Source organism: Dasypus novemcinctus, assembly GCF_030445035.2.
Source record: "Dasypus novemcinctus isolate mDasNov1 chromosome 11 unlocalized genomic scaffold, mDasNov1.1.hap2 SUPER_11_unloc_1, whole genome shotgun sequence".
Taxonomy (NCBI): domain Eukaryota; kingdom Metazoa; phylum Chordata; class Mammalia; order Cingulata; family Dasypodidae; genus Dasypus; species Dasypus novemcinctus.
This window is the reverse complement of record NW_026688125.1, coordinates 318,621-332,426: the sequence shown is the minus strand read 5'-3', so window position 1 is coordinate 332,426 and position 13,806 is coordinate 318,621. Positions and strand designations below refer to the sequence as shown.

Here is a 13,806-nt window from a genome sequence, read left to right as displayed (position 1 = left end):
CTAAAAACAGAATTCTTAGAGTTGTATTAGCTTATGAAAATAACAACTTAGGTAACATAAATATATTCAAGAGAAGATTAAAGTGAGATACTGGTATCTTGGAGGCAAACTATAGTTTGATGTAAGATAGGTAACTTTTCCATGTATTATTTTTTTAATCAATGCTTAAAAAAATACCCGGGTACTTCCTAACTACTTAAAACACAAATCCTAATCAACTGCAAAATCTTTTCTCAATCTTAGTCGGTAGGTTCAGAGCCTAATGAACCATGAAAACAAACTGTTAACATTTTGAAAACAAAAGAGTTACATCTGAACAGGTAGATGAACTGTAACTTCCTAAAGATGGAAAGCCTTCAAAGCTAACGAGGTGGCTAGGATCTGGCATTCTGTTCTGTTTTGGCCAAGCACTCCCGAACCAGTCCTCTAGCATGAATGATGCCTCGTTTCAATCTCTTCATGGCGCTCTTGCTCCCTGCGTAGGTGGGTCTGATCTCTTTCCCCAGCTCTTTGATGATGGCCAGCAGCTCAGCATATTTGCTTTGGGGCACCTGGCTCTTCCCAGTTCCCTGGGTGTAGCCAAGGGATGGCTGCCATAGTCACTCAGCAGCTGGTGGTACTGCGAGGATGTCGCCATGCTGGTAGAAGGAGAGTGGACACTTCCAGCCGCGTTGAGGGAGGCTGCGGGCATGTGCGCATTCAAGTTCAGTTTGTAAGGCATCCCCGCGGGCGGCGGGGCGCAGGGCGTGCGGGGCCGGGCCCGCGGTGGTGGCTGTGGCGGCAGTGAGGCAGCGAGGGGGCACTGTGCCTGTGGCCCCTGCACCCGTCTGTGCGCCCGCCGGGCTCCCGCGCACTTTTTGTTGGCGGCGGCTCTGGCCGCACCGGCAAATATCTAGGTCTGTCTTTATCATCTAGATTTTGGCAAACCCAGCAATCAGTTAAATTTATAATGCTAGAAACCCTATAAATAACTGGAGTTGAGCTAGATCTAACCTTAGGGAAGTAGCAGTGATTAATAGTGATATAGCCTGTGCATAAATTCAAAATTGTTTCCCAGTGTACCTGGTCCCCAAAATAGCCAAATAAGTAATATAGGCCCTACAGTCTTTGAATGATCAGATACGATGTGAGACTAAATGTGTATTTAGGGCTGCCTCCAGATGAGATATGGAAGATATGCTAATCCAAGCTGCCTTGGATGTGGAGAATATGTAACTCGCCTGGAGGAAATAACCTATCTGATACTAAGATCAAACACTGAAGAACCTAACCAGAGGTCTGTTTGCCATCACTGTTAGTCTCCCTAATCCTATATCCTCTGTATAAAAGGGTCTGAAAAAAGCTATTCGGGCCTTGGTTTTTATTAGGACAAGAGTCCACCGAGCCCAGCCGGTTGAAATAAACCAACTTCCTTCTCGGTACTCTCGTGTCCTGGCCTTCGATACCTCGCACACCTGATTTCTCTACAACAATAGCATTGCTTTTTAAATTTTTAAAATCACTTAATAAGTTGTTTCTTTGTAAATCAATCAATAATATTTTACACCATGCTTTAAAATTTAGGTAATCAAGACCACATTAATAATCCACAGGCATTTAGAATGAGATTCCATTTGCTCAGTTTTGCATTGTAAGCAGCATAATCACTGCAAAGATAAACTCTGAATGTATATTAAATTATCTCATTTATACTAACTCTTCTAAGAAAGGATGTATTCTGTTTAGCTCTAGCTGGAGGTATCAAATTAAAAATTAATTAAGCTTTACTGTATTTGAGAATAGCTTTGGCTTAATTACCAATACCTTCAGCCATTTGTTTTATATTTACATACGTATACATGGGTAATTCATATGTGGATGTGTTTATTGTTTTTATGAAGTCTATCTATAACAATCTACTGCTAATAACAGACACACTATTGACCCGACCCGCGGATCAGTAGAACCAAGACCTGAGGGAGGGATTGGGAATGAAAAGGGACAAGAGACACAAAGAATGGAGACAAGACAGGATTCTGATCAAGTCTTGTTTATTGAGGGTCAATCAGGGGTATTTATAGCTAGGGATGAATGAGGTGGTACATACTGATGACAACACATGTGTCAGTAAGTGATTGATTAACTAGATTTTGATTCTCATGCCACACGCATGTGCAGATGGTTATTTGGCAACGTCAGCGGAAAGACTTTCGTGCTCTTTAGGGAGTGCCCAATTGGAGCCCGGGGGAGTGGTGTAAGAACAGAAACTTAATTGCTTCAGCGAGGGTGGGGAAATGGAAACTTAACCCAGTTAGTATCTAAAAATAGCACTTAGCAACAAGATGGCCAATACAACACCTGTGCCAGAGGCAGCTTCCCACACACTATGTTGCTGTTTAAAATTGGCCCTCAGTTCTGTTCTAAACTCATAGTTCAGTTTATTTTATTGCCCTCAACCTGTCATAACCAGAAGCAAAACACTGGAACTTTAAATTAAAACTCAACTCCATTATCTAAAGGTTTGTTTATTCATACTATTTTGCTGAAGGACTCATACATATATATAAATCAATAAGTTAATCTATGCAGTTTGACAGCAATATTAGAATCCCATGACCCTGTAATTAATTCTTGAAGGAAGTGATGTATATTTTCTGGATAATTTAGAGAAATGTTGACCTTTCCAGCTATTTTTTAAAAAATGAACAGTTCTTCCTTTTAACTAATTTATGGATTAATCCTTCTGAATTCACTTGTTTCTGAAACTGGTCTTAAGTAAAGTTCTGATGTCTAGGCAATTAATAGAGACTGTGTAATCCTGTCTAAGAAGACACTTCAAAGTGAATTAAACTGGTTTTCACTTGAGAGAAACAAACAATTCCCACCAAATCCTGAAAATGTATGTCACATTGGACCTCCCAGGACAACTCCGCATTTTACTGCAGAGCTTTAAAAAAGTTGTATTGGCTCTTCTGAAAGACTCTCAATGGACAATATCATCACCACCTATACCTGGAGAACAAGTAGTACATTTTTTACTTCAGTAGCAGAGAATATAACTACCAATTTCTATTTATCTGTAAAGAATATCTTTTAAAGATTTTTTTCTCTGCCCTTCCTGCCCCCCGCCCCCAGTCATTTGTTCTCTGTGTCCATTTGCTGTGTTCTTGTTTTTGTCTGCTTCTGTTGTCAGCGGCTTGGGAATCTGTGTCTCTTTTTGTTGCATCATCTTGCTGCATCAGCTCTCCATGTGTGTGATGCCATCCCTGGGCAGGCTGCACATTCTTTCACGCTGGGCAGCTCTCCTTATGGGGCACACTCCTTGCACATGGGGCTCCCCTACACAGGGGACACTCCTGTGTGGCACAGCACTCCTTGTGCACATCAGCACTGCACGTGGGCCAGCTCCACACAGGTCAAGGAGGTCCGGGGTTTGAACTGTGGACCTCCCATGTGGTAGACAGACACCCTAGCCACTGGGCCAAGTCTGCTTCCCTGTAAAGAATATTTTAAGAGACTCTGAAAGAGCAGAGTAAGGATGAGAAGATGTAAGAGTATCTAAAATTTAAATAATAAATCTCTCTCACAAAATTTATCTCCTTAAAAGAAATGTACTAAATAATGTATATGTGAATACCCTACTTATATTTTGAAAAATCAGTTATTTTTATTTAAGTGAAGGTAGAAATGAATTAAAATATGAAGGATAGAGTTAAAAAACCAGCTATATAACCAATTCAAATTACATTAAAACCCAAACATGAACTATAAACAGAAGTGAAATTTTCTTAAAAGTAAGTGAATATTCACTAAACCCATCCCCTGCCCTAGTAGGTAAATTATATTGAGAAGAATTCTACATGAACTGAGATACTTTTAAGCTTCAATATGTATGAAAACATAAAAATAAATTTAATGTTGCCAAAATAACCAGCTATATAGCCAATTCAAATTACATTAAAACCCAAATATGAACTATAAAGAGAAGTGAAATTTTCCTAAAATGAAATGAATATTCACTAAACCATATCCCCTCCCCAAGTAGGTAAATTACATTAAGGCGAAGAATTCTACATGGACTGAGATACTTTTACACTTCAATATGTATAAAAACATAAAAATAAATTTAATGTTGCAAAAATAACTATCTGAGTTTTTAGAGTTACATAGTTAGAAATATATAATTCTACTCTTACAAACAAGTCAATTAGGAGAAATAAGTTAGCATAATCATTTGAACTAGCTGCCTACATATTGGGCAGGCCTTATTTTGTTTTTTGTGGGTTTTTTTTTAGCTTTTTTGAACATGTAAAACAAGCCATAAGATGTCCTTTTTTGTCATGGATGATACAGTCAATTTTAGGTCACAAGGTTCAATGGCACAAAGATGGAAACTAGATTCCATGCATTTTTCTTTATCTTGTGTTTCATTCCTCTCAAACTCTTGGACAGCTTTAATTTTTTTTTAATTTTTAAAGAAGCTTTAGATTATATAAATGTTTAATAAAAAATATAGGGGATTCCCATATTCCCCAACCCCTCACCCTAACCCTCCCACACTTTCCCACATTGACATCTTTCATTAGTGTGGTAAATTTGCTACAATTGATAAACACATATTGAAGCATTGTTATTAACAATGTACTATAGTTTCTATTATAGCTTACACTCTGCCTTACCCAATTTTATAGGTTATGACCAAATGTAATGGCCTATACCTGTCATTGCAATGTCATGCAGGACAATTCCAATGCCCCAAATGTCCCCATATTATATCTATTCTTCCCTCTCCCTCACCTCAGAACCTCTGGTGGCCACTACCTTTACATCAATGATAAAAGTTCTTCCATTGCTAGAATAATATTAAATCTATAATAGAATAATACTAAGTCTACTTTAGTCCATTGTTCACTCCCCAGTCTTGAGAATTTCAGGATGGTGATCCCACTGCTTCTACTTGAGAGGGGGCTTAAATCCCAATGGGCAGATGGCTGACATCTTCTTACTGGTATAAATGTTGCTACTAGAAATTGATGGCTGAGAATAGCCCTCATTTTCTTGGGATTGGGAGGCTTGTGTGATTTTATTCTTTTCCTCTATGTCATTTTTCTGAAATCAGGAACATTAAAGTCCTCTTCTACATGTGTTGAGTTTTCTAGTATGGCTTTCCCAGGTATTTTCCCTTTATCATTTCCTTTATCTTCAGGAAGCCAATTCTCACATCTGTTGTAATGCATTTCCACAAGGGGAGGATACATTTCATTGCATGAAGTACATTTCCCACAGAGAGCTAAGGAAATTTCAGGATCTTCTTCAGATGAGTCTGTATCACTCTCCCCTGCTTGATATACAGTAATTTGATAAACCTGATCATCTTCATATGAGAGTTCTTGTCCTTCTTCACTAATCTTCTGAATCAAGAGATTCAACTTCAAATTATACACTGAATTGATCTGAAACTGAATCCTGATTCAACCAATCACGAGAATGTTCACTTAAACCAGTATCAACATCCAGATTTGATAGTCTCCATTGATTCACTCCTACAGAATCTTTTACACCTTATCTTCCTTATTATAGAGCAAGACTTTCATCAGAGGAAAGGTAAATGCTAGCAGATTTGTGGTGCTTTCTCTGTTGTCCACCAGCTAAGTCTTCTGAATTTTCTGTCTCACTAATTACTCTCCTTTTAGATGAAGGTCTAAAAATCAAATTTGAGGATGAAGGTTTCTCCTCCTACACCTCTTGCACAGGGTCCCTTTGATGGCTGCCATCTTTTTTTTTTAAGATTTATTTTATTTATTTCTCTCCCCTTCCCCCTCCCCTGCCCCAGTTGTCTGTTCTCTGTGTCCATTTGCTGTGTGTTCTTTGTCTGCATCTGTTGTTTTCAGTGGCATGGGAATCTGTGTCTCTTTTTTGTTGCATCATCTTGTTGTGTCAGCTCTCCGTGCATGTGGCACCATTACTGGGCAGGCTGAACTTTCACACTGGTCGGCTTTCCTTATGGGGTGCTCTCCTTGTGATGGGGCTCCCCTATGCAGGGGCACCCCTGCGTGGGGCATCACTCCTTGTGTGCATCAGTGCTGCACATGGGCCAGCTCCACATGGGTCAAGGAGGCCCGGGGTTTGAACCGCAGACCTCCCATGTGGTAGACGGACACCCTATCCACTGGACCAAGTCTGCTTCCTGATGGTTGCCATCTTGAAGGTGACGCCTGTTTTCACTTAGAGATGCACCTGAATCTGATGGTTCCTGCTGGTTGACTACTACCAACTTTCTGTAGACATTTTCCTGTGTTCTTTCACAGAGGAGCTTGGCACTACAAACAACTCCCCTAGAAGATAATTTAAACAATATATAATATATTATTGTTTCTCATCACTTGGTCATAATATAGTGACCAAGATAAAATATAATGTCTTTCATTGTGTGTGTTTTTGTGCACCAACAGACTTTAGCAACTTCAGTAATGATTGTTTTGTTCTAACCAGGGTCTCTGGTTCTGAAACAGGAATCTGTGAGGTGCTCATAGCATATCAGTAGATAGATAATTGTTGATATTGCACATTTGCCATGCAGGGTTTTTCATGCTTACAGTGGGATCTTTTGAGGCTCCCCAGTTCTGTTCATGGGGCACATGGAAGCCTGCGTGTCAATTTCACACCACTATTGTATTCCAACACATTAGGTTGGGAATAGGAGATCCCTTGAGGCAAAAGCATCAGAACCTGAGTCAGAGGCTCTGACCAGAAAAAGGCTCAGCTTCTTGCTCCATCCCCCTTCCAGTCACACAGGGCAACACAAGCCCCAAACAAAAGGAACAAAGGTTGCTAATAGCCATGCTCCCCCCTCTTCCCATCTGTCCTTTTGATAGTGGGAGGCCACTGGGGCTGGGAAGATAAGTATGGAGGCCCCCCCCAAACTCCTGAGAGCCCATATGGATCAGAGCATTCTGCTTTGATGCCTTGAGAGACATGCTTGTTGTCTCTGCTAACTAAAAGGGAAGAAGATTAGAGCTCTTCTGTTTTACTTAAGCTCTTAGATGCTTTTATCTTTTTAAACAAAAGAAGCAGCATTTGGAAATGTACACACTCATCTTGTCTATTCTCCTGTATGTAGCCAGAAATGAAGCAGTTGCTTACAGATAATAAACTGCTTCTCAGTTTTACTACTGTGTGGTTAGACTGGTAAGAGGATGTGTCTGTCCCCTTGAAGCTGGCACATGGTCTGTATGAATGCCCAGAGCCTGGAGAAGCCCTGGGCTCCCACCCAGCTCTTCAGGATGACAGTGGCCCTCCATCCTGCCATCCTCCCCAGCCCAAGGCTGTGCTACTTATATGTCACCAGGTGCTTGTCTGGTCAGCACCAATGTGAAACACCCTTCTCCATTCTAAAAGATTCTAAAAAGGAATCTTGTGGCTCTTTTAATACTATTACTATGTAGCAAAAGTTTTCTCTTCCTTTCTAGCATGGTACTTTTTGTTTGGGTTTTGTTTTTGTGCTGAAATGACAGTTCTCTTTCTTGCTCAGTCAGCCTCACATCTGTTCTGTATAATATACCATGGCCAGACTCGGTACAGGCTCAGCACACCAGTGTCTTCCCAGCTCATGCCCATGATAAAACAGCCCACTCCCCTAATTGGCTGACAACCTTGTGGGTTTAAATTATGTGACACAGACAATTTTTCCAAATTGAGTACATTCAGTTGTTCATATGACCCTCATGGTATTCACGATATATGTAGGTTCACAACAGAAGATGATACATTATCAATATGATACCTAAATCATAGACTGCATATGTCATCATTTATAACAATGTAACTTCATCAAGAACTTCCCTCTGAAAGTTCTTTTTATCAGATTTGTGCTAACATGGGGGTCAGGGACTGATTCCACAGGCATCATGTAGACATCAGACAAGGTTGTTTTCAAGTACCATTTTTTAAAAGAAAATATTTATTTTGCCCCATAATGATAGCAATGTATGTAATCTCAGCCCAAGTTTAAATATTTTTAAGGTACTATGAACTTAGGGCAGCACTGGGCAGTTTAGCACTTGCTGAAATGTGTTCAGTGTTCAATTATATTTGTGCACATTTCTTTACTATACAATAAGGAAAACAACATTTAATTTTCTAATTATCCAGAGAAAGTAATGTAAAACAACATTTTACTGAGAAATAAGACATTTTTCTTGTTGTTTTTCAGGGGGTTAGGATTGTTTTCTTTGCTCTATTTATTTTTAAAGTTCTTTTGCATTCTCCTTTTCATATATTTCCTTCATTTTACTGAAAGTTGTCCTTTATTCTTCAACCTTGATCTTTTTGTCTTCTAAAAATGCCATATTTGCTTAATGAAACCTCAGGGAAATGATAATGCCTCATACACACTGGATGTGTCACTTGTCTTTATTTTATTTGGTCATTAAATTTTTGTTTGGGGGAAGAGACATGCATGACAACTGCATGGCATATTCCACTTACTAGCTGCCTTCTCCACAAGTATGTCTGAAACATTTCTATAATTGTACAGAAGATGCAAGGAGTACATAGCTTCATTTATATCACAAAATCAAAGATTGTGTTATTTTTCTTTTAATGTTTACAACCTATTTTCTCCATTTATGGAGTGCTGCTTCAAGAACTATGTGGTATTACAGAAAAAGTTGGAGATTAGTTTGAGGACTGTTTATTGTTATACTCCTTGTCAATCCCCCACTGATTGAAAGAAAAATTGTTCCAGATAGCTTATCTTATCTTAGGATGTGGTCTTAGTTGGTATTTAAGAAAACCAGTCCATTCTTAGCTTTAAGCTTTCAATTTTATGAATAAATGCATACAGCAGGAATTTAGAAACTTAAATATGTGCTTAACTTATTGCAGTCATAGTTTCCTCATAAATTCTTTATCAGCTATTTCATGTGCATTAGAAATAACAAGCTGGGCCCCAGTCTTGTGAAGCTGCTGCTGGTTATAGAAGGATGTGCAGATGCTACCAAGTGTGGCATCTGGACTTCACACTGTCATGAAGCCTGAGTCAGGGGAAAGGAACTGAAATAAAATCATTGCCTTTGTAAACATGGGAACCTTTACTCAGCCTTATAAGGTGGGGAGGGAAAACTAATATTAAAAATCAGCCTTGAAGGGTGGGTGCAACACCATGTGCTTTGTTAGGTGGTTTGGTGAACGTTTCTGCATGTGGGTCTTTCTCTTTTTACAGAGTAGATCAAGGTCCAGCCAAGTTGACTATAAAGGAAGTTAGATATCCCATTAAATTGCTATGAATTAGGAATGTCACATTGGAGATCGCATCCACCCTACATTATTCAGAGCAGCAGCAGCTGTTTGCTGAGGGAGAAGGTTCTGTGGTGTCCTCATCACCTGCCACCTTGAAAGGCTGCTGCCTGCTCCTCTTTCGACAAAACTGCCACATCCAGCCCTTCCATTCCTCCCCAGTGTGCTTTGCTTTTAGAGTAGAAATTCACAGAATGAATTCCAGCTCTTCATTTGCATGGTTGTGGCATTGACTGAGCCTCAACTTCAGGGTCACAGTGGTCAGGAGGCACTGGTGGCTGTCCTGAGTGCAGTGGCCCTCACTGAGCACCTGCCATCCAGTCTTCAGTCCCTAAGTGTTGCTGCTGGCGAACCAGAGCTGAGTCTAAGCACTTCACTCATCACACTGCATAGGACAGACACAGGATTTGAGTCCACATCTGGGAGCCCAGTGTCTGGAATTTCCCTTCCTGGGTGTTTCTCAGTCAGCTAATTAAAGTATTTAGAGCAAGCATGCCTATTTTAAATAAGCAGCATTTCTAATATTCATTATGCTCTTCTAGTATACATAGTATTAACTATAGTCCTTTGAGAAACATGTATCTGCTGTTCACATCTTTTTACAGCTACTTAAAAAGATAATCAGCTGTGCCAAAAATAGGGTGTTTTTGCTTTCACTTATTTTTTTTAGAAGTTTAGGTATTGTTTGTTTAGTTTTTTAGTCAAAAGTATATTCAAATCAAGTTCTGGAAATATAAAATTACTGCCTTATATTACCTAATATAAAGGCATTCCATGAAGTTTGAAACAAGCTAAAAGGACACTGAAGTTCTTCCTTATAAAACTTCAATAATTTTCCTGATGAAATTAAAGAGTGTGGTTGAAGACAGTTGTTCATCCAACTTTTTCTTTCTGGGGAAATGTGGTCTCTTCCCCTTACACGTTTAGAAAAAGGGTCATATTTAAGTAGGTTGGTAACGTTGTGGCTGTGGTTAGGAGACACCAGTGCATGAGCCTGCCTGTCAGCCTGCAATAAACATAGCCTTGCTCCTTTCTGAGTGATTTAAACTACACAGAAGTCCATTAGAAGGCTCTCTGCAGCCACTGGGCTTCTGCCTTCTCTTCTAAAACTGCATGACCCTGTATAAATAGCCCTTATTTTGTTTGTCACTGACATAAGGGAGGTTGAATGGGAGGCTGGGTCATGACAAGACTGGGAATCTTAGGGCACAGAATATGCAGAGAGCTTTGTGGTGATCATGGTGTTTGTATGTCAGGGGCACTGTGGACCTCTGTTTAGGCAAGAGGTTCCTGGGAACCTGAGTCCTGCACCCTCTCCCCCATCACTTCCACCTGCACACACATCTGTGGCTCAGTGACACCCCGCAAGTGGGGTCTGGGGTTGGTGTGCTGCTCTGCCAGCTACTTCAGGGGTAACTCCTCTCCTGTCTGCCTCTCCTTCACACAGAGAACCTGCAGTTTTGGAGGATTTGACCTGACAAACCATTCTCTGCACATGGGCAGTAGTAATGCCTCCCCAGTGGTGAGTGCAGTCAGAAAGAGACCATTGGTTTATACCGGAGGGATGTGGTTCGCAAGGGCTTGAGCTTGGTGCTTAGAGAATAGAGGCCCTGTGAGCAGGTGGTCCTTTATGGCCCTCAGGCTCTTCCCTGCTCCATGGGGGTAAATGAGAGCTCCCCCAGCCTGGTCTTCTCCCTGGAGGCAGCCACTTCCCCAGGTGCTTTTATCACTCTCCTTACACAGTGGATCCAGGTGCCTTTGGTTTGTGCAGAGAACACCAAATGGAGCATGGCTGAATGGAGACTGAGATTTCCCACCAAGTCTCTGGGCTCCTGTGGCCTCTCTGCTGCCTTTATGGTCCAGTCCCCACTCACAGGGGGTTCTGCTTCTGGACCTCAGCCCCAGAGGCTGCTGGGTGCCCAGCTTGCTCCCTAAAGGCCACTCTCTCAGGTCCCAAGTGTTTAGGTGAGCTTTCTGTGCAGCTTTGGAAAAACATGCATTTTGTCACAAAACTGAAATTTAGATTACCTGCTTTATATTTGTTAGCATCATATATGACACAAGAAGAGTTTGAGAAATTCCTGGGAGAAAAACTATTTTATTTGGATGTCAAATTTTATTACTTTGTAAACCCATAATTTTATGTAGTGATGCTTTTAAAAAATGAGAGAAAGTATGATTTTTTGTTCCTTTCTCAGGAGAAAGTTTTTTTTTAAAGGAAAACAAAATGAGTGCTGAACACAGTCTGCCTTTTCAGACTAGGAAATTCAAACCTAGAAGAGCCAATACCCTTGGTCACCTGATGCTGGCTTTGCTGACTTGCTTTTTGTTCTCCTAGGAAGGGTTACCTGGATATTATTCCATATAAACCACTGTTGGACTGATGAAGTGCAGTCCCCTTGGGATTTTTGTTGTTGTTTTTGTTGTCTGTTTGAGGTACCAAGGCCAGGGTTTGAACCAGAGACCTCATATGTGGGAAGCTGGAGCTCAAACATTGAGCCACATAGGCTTCACTGAATTGATTTTTTCTTTTGTTTTTCTTGTTTGTTTTTCTTAATTTTTTAGGAGGCATGAGGCAACTGAATCCAGGATCTCCAATGTGAGAAGTGGACACTCAACCACCTGAGCCACATCTGCTCCTAATAGTGTTATTTAAACTAAGGGTTTTATCTTGATGTCTAGAGAAAGTATGGAAAATCGGCTTTTGAGGAAGATAACAAAAGCATAAAAACAAAATTGTAAATATAGATAAAAGCACAAGGGTGTCAATTAAACAAAGGAATTTTGGTGTAATGAAATAAATTATTTTGACACATCTTCACCTTGTCCTAACTTAGTCATTTTGAGCAACCACCTGAGTTAACACTTCCCTGGGTATAACCACAACTAGCAACACCTGCACCTTCACAGGTATGGATGATAAGAGCTAACCTCAGCTTCTATGATCAGCCTCTGCCACTTCTTTTGAATTGCCCCCTTGCCACTGCAGCTCTTTCCTGCTGCATAATTTATTTGCAAGACATCAATTTCCATATGGCTTGGATGATAAGAAGCTGCTCCCAGCTTCTCCACATGGCCTTAGTCACATCTGCTTTTTGTACCATATATTGTGAAACTGCCAGGCCCAGGATCCATTGGATCCTTCCCATCTGGGTCACAGTAAAGACAAGTGCCTGGAATAAACATGTGCTCCAACCTGCCTTACCATGAACCCTCACAGGAACCTAGGCTAGGTAAGCTGGGACCTGCCATGCCAAGATTCTCCATTCTCCCCCTCCAGATTCTTTGATGTTATGAACCTCTCATTTCATGCAATCTTGCTGGGTATCTGTGTTTGTACCTCATCACTGAAAAAACTTCCCCATAATCTACAAAACACTTGGCTGAATGGGTTCTTGTTCCATGATCTTGGCAGTACCTGTCCACATCAGATACACACACAGTGTCAACTGCTTCTGGATTATTTTGGTTAATTTTAATTTTGAATCATGTACCATTTCATATACCCACCTTGGAAGTGACATTAGTTTTAGCTGCATGTGTTGTACTCAAGTCTCATTTCCTTCTAATTTGACAGCTATATGTGAAGTTATTAACACCTGATAAGTTTATTTCAAGTAGGTCAGAGATTGGTTTTTCATTGTTTTCTTTTCCAGAATATAATGTCATCAGTTTGCAGGTGGTGGGATGTTGTCGTTAGGTGGTAGAGGGTCAGTAAATCTTGAGTAACTTAAAAAAAAAAAATCCCTGAGGATATTCCACTGATTTCCTACAATACTGAAAAAACCTCAATTCACTATCATTGGATCCTGTTTTAGTTAACCGAGGCTGATGAAAACAGTATTTCCCCAAATGAGTTGGCTTTTCCAAAGGGAGTTTATTGACTTGCAAGCTTACAGTTGTGAAGCTGAAAAAAGAGTCCAAATCAAGACATCTTCTGGCAATGCTCTCTCCTCAAAGATCAGCTGTGGGTGATCCTGGACTCTTCTGTCATATGGTACATGGTGTCATCTGTCAGTCTCTGCTTTCTCCTCTGAACTCTGTTGCTTTCAGTTTCTGGTTTCTCTCTTAGCTTCTGAGCATTTCACTCTGAGCACCTGTGTCTGTCTCTTTCCATATGGACTCTAGTAAGAGGATTAAGTCCCACCCTGGGGCATGCCTTACAGAAGTAATCTAATCAAAGAGTCCCATTTACAATAGGTCCACTCCCACAGGAATGGATTGGCTCTAAGGACATGATTCTCTGGGCTCCATCCAGCATCAAACTGTTACAGATCCTCTCTAGTGAACTGTTCGCCATACATGGGCTGCCCTATAATTACCTCTTGTGGGATCAGTGGTGTTGCCTGATGGCATAGACCTCAGAGCCATGAGGACCAAAGGGAATGTTTTGGCCAAGACAGAACCAGTGAGTCAATATTTAAGCTTTAATTTGTATATCTCATGGATTTATTCTACCTTACCATAGGTGTTGGATGGTATGGGCAGTGGGTGATTTGCTGGATGGGAACCACTTGACACAAACTTTAA

General features: G+C 40.6%; 1 pseudogene; it reads right to left on the bottom strand.

The window, feature by feature from the left end:
* Positions 1 to 357: 357 nt before the first annotated feature.
* On the bottom strand, positions 358 to 721 carry LOC131277349 (cyclin-dependent kinase 2-associated protein 1 pseudogene; annotated as a pseudogene).
* Positions 722 to 13,806: the final 13,085 nt, after the last annotated feature.